Source organism: Vanellus vanellus, assembly GCF_965231255.1.
Source record: "Vanellus vanellus genome assembly, contig: HAP1_SCAFFOLD_2501, whole genome shotgun sequence".
NCBI classification, from domain to species: Eukaryota; Metazoa; Chordata; class Aves; order Charadriiformes; family Charadriidae; genus Vanellus; species Vanellus vanellus.
In genome coordinates, this window is record NW_028128218.1 from 1 (window position 1) to 3,000 (window position 3,000).

At 70.9% G+C, this 3,000-nt stretch overlaps 1 long non-coding RNA gene across 2 annotated transcripts; it reads right to left on the minus strand.

Annotated features, from left to right (window-relative positions):
- Positions 1-473: 473 nt before the first annotated feature.
- LOC309684666 lies at positions 474-2,943 on the minus strand. Of its 2 annotated transcripts, none has more exons than XR_014270323.1 (3): positions 2,906-2,943; positions 709-783; positions 474-605 (listed from the first exon to the last, which is right to left on the minus strand). It is a non-coding gene; the product is annotated as an uncharacterized lncRNA (long non-coding RNA). The 2 variants fall into 2 exon arrangements; XR_014270324.1 differs by lacking the exon at positions 2,906-2,943 and adding an exon at positions 1,769-1,811.
- Positions 2,944-3,000: the final 57 nt, after the last annotated feature.

The window sequence follows — 3,000 nt, forward strand, 5'->3', positions numbered from 1 at the left end:
CTTTGGGGGGCTATGGGGCGGGTGGGGGGTCACTTGGGGGCGCCAGATTGGGGGAGGGGTGTCAATTTGGAGGGGCTATGGGGCGGGTGGGGGGGTCACTTGGGGGGGTGACAGATTTGGGGGGAGGGCTCACTTTGGGGGGCGTGGGGCTCACTTGGGGGGCGTGGGGGACACTTGGGGGGCGAGAGATTGGGGGAGGGGGGTCACTTTGGGGGGGCTATGGGGGGGTCACTTGGGGGGCGCCAGATTGGGGGGAGGGGTCACTTTGGGGGGGCTATGGGGCGGGTGGGGGGGTCACTTGGGGGGCGAGAGATTGGGGGGGGGGGTCCCTAAAGGTGGAGGGGGGTCACTTGGGGGGCGGTGGGGCTCACTTGGAGGGGGGGGGGGGGGGGGAGAAGGACTTATGGGGCGGGCGGAGGCCTCACCTGGGGGTGCAGCGGCGGGTGGGGAGGGGGCGGGGGGGCCCCCCCGCCCCCCGCCTGCCCCAATGCATTGTGGGAAGATGGGGGGGTGGTCTCATCCTGCTCCGAAGACCTTCGCCGGACCGGAGCCCTGGTCCAGCTCCTGAGCCCCCGGGCGGCCCAGCCTGCGCTCCGCCGAGCCGCCTGCGCCGTGGGGCGGGGAGGAGATGGGGGTCAGGCTATGGGGCAGGGGGGGGGGGGGGGGAAAAGGGGGGAGGGGGGCGGTTTCACCCCATAGCAGCCCCACCTGTGTGCGCGGGGCCCTCCTCTTCCTCCTCACACTCCACTTCCACGGTGTCGGTGTGGCGATGTGGGGCGCTCCCTATGGGGCAGAGAGGGGGGGAGGTTTAGTCGGGGCTGCCCCACATTTGTGGGGGCGCCCTCCAAACGATCCGCCCCACATCCGTGTCCCCCCCCCCTTAAAAAAAAAAAAAGAGGTTTGAGCTCTGGTGGGGATGATGCGCTATGGGGCAGAAGCGGCTGCTGCCCCATAGCGGGGTGGACAAGGGTTATATGGGGGTCCTCTGCCCACAGCAAAGCTCGGGGGGGGGGGGATCCACAGCGGGGTCCCTATGGGTCACCCACTTGGGGGTCCCTCACCCCACGTTTGGGACCCTCAGGGTGCCCCACAGGGGGGTCCCAGGCCCCATATGGGGGTCCTCTGCCCCACAGCAACACCCATGGGGGGTGACCCACAGCGGGGTCCCTATGGGTCACCCACTTGGGGGTCCCGAGGCCCACTTGGGGGTCTCTCACCCCACTTGGGGGTCTCCTGCCCCACATTTGGGACCCTCAAAGTGCCCCACAGGAGGGTCCCAGGCCCCATATGGGGGTCCTCTGCCCCACAGCAACACCCATGGGGGGTGCCCCACAACGTGGTCCCTATGGGTCACCCACTTGGGGGTCCCTCAGCCCACTTGGGGGTCCCCTGCCCCACATTTGGGACCCTCAGGGTGCCCCACAGGGGGGTCCCAGGCCCCATATGGGGGTCCTCTGCCCCACAGCAACACCCATGGGGGGTGCCCCACAGCAGGGTCCCAGACCCCATATGGGGGTCCTCTGCCCCACAGCAACGCTCGGGGGGGGGGACCCACAGCGGGGTGCCTATGGGTCACCCACTTGGGGGTCCCAAACCCCACTTGGGGGTCCCCTGCCCCACACTTGGACCCTCAGCCCCACGGTGGGACCCTCAGGGTGCCCCACAGGAGGGTCCCAGGCCCCATATGGGGGTCCTCTGCCCCACAGCAACCCCCATGGGGTGCCCCACAGCGGGGTCCCTATAGCCGCCCCACAGGGGGGTTCCTCACCCACTTTGGGGTCTTCTGCCCCATGGCGGGGACCCCAAACCCCACACTCGGCCCCACTGCCCCACACCTGGCCCCACTGCCCCACAAAGGGATCTCTCACCCCATTGGGATCTCCAAACCCCACACTCGGCCCCACTGCCCCACAGAGGGCTCCCCAAACCCCACGGAGGGGGGGTCCCCCGCCCCACACCAACCCCCATGGGGTGCCCCACAGCGGGGTCTCTATAGACACCCCACAGAGGGGTCTCTCACCCACTTTGGGGTCCTCTGCCCCACACCCGGCCCCACTGCCCTACAGAGGAGTCCCTCACCCCATTTGGGATCCCCAAACCCCACACTCGGCCCCACTGCCCCACAGAGAACCCCCAAACCCCATGGAGGGGGGTCCCCCGCCCCACAGCAACCCCTATGGGGTGCCCCACAGCAGGATCCCTACAGCTGCCCCACAGGGGGGTCTCTCACCCACTTTGGGGTCCTCTGCCCCACACCCGGCCCCACTGCCCCACAGAGGGCCCCCCAAACCCCACAGCAACCCCCACGGGCTGCCCCACAGGTGGATCCCTATAGGCGCCCCACACCCGGCCCCACCGCCCCACAGGGGTTCCCTCACCCCAGTTGAGATCCCCAAACCCCACACCCGCCCCCACTGCCCCACAGAGAGATCCCCAAACCCCACGGAAGGGGATCCCCCCGCCCCACATCCACCCCCAGAGAGCGCCCCACAGCGCGATCCCCCCACAGCCGAAGGGGGGGGGGGGGGGCCCCACACCGCCCCCCCCCCCCTTTTTTTCCGCCCTTTCCTGTGAGGAGGCGGCGGGATCTGCCCCCCCCCCCCCCCCCCTTCTCCCCTCAGTGCCGGTACCGATCGCTCCGGGCCCGTTCCCGCCTCACCACAGAGAGGTGTTGGGGGGGGCTGAGAGGGGGGGGAGGGGGGGGCGCCTCAATCCCGTCGCTCCGCCGCCATCCGCCGCCGCAAAATGGCCGCCCCCGGCCCCACCGCCCCCCCCCTCCTCTCCCGCCCTCCGCTCCCCCCCGCCCCCCCCCTCCCCCCCCCCCCGGGCCCCGGTTGCACCCGCCCGTTGCCCCCCTCCTCCCCTCAGGCCGCCCCCCGCCCCCCTCCGCCGCCGCGGGGCTCACGGGAAATGGAGTCCGCCGCCTCAGAGTCAGCGGCAAAAATGGCGGCGGGCCGCCGCCGCGCGCGCGCTTGCCGGCCTAAAGGAGAAGGGGAAGGG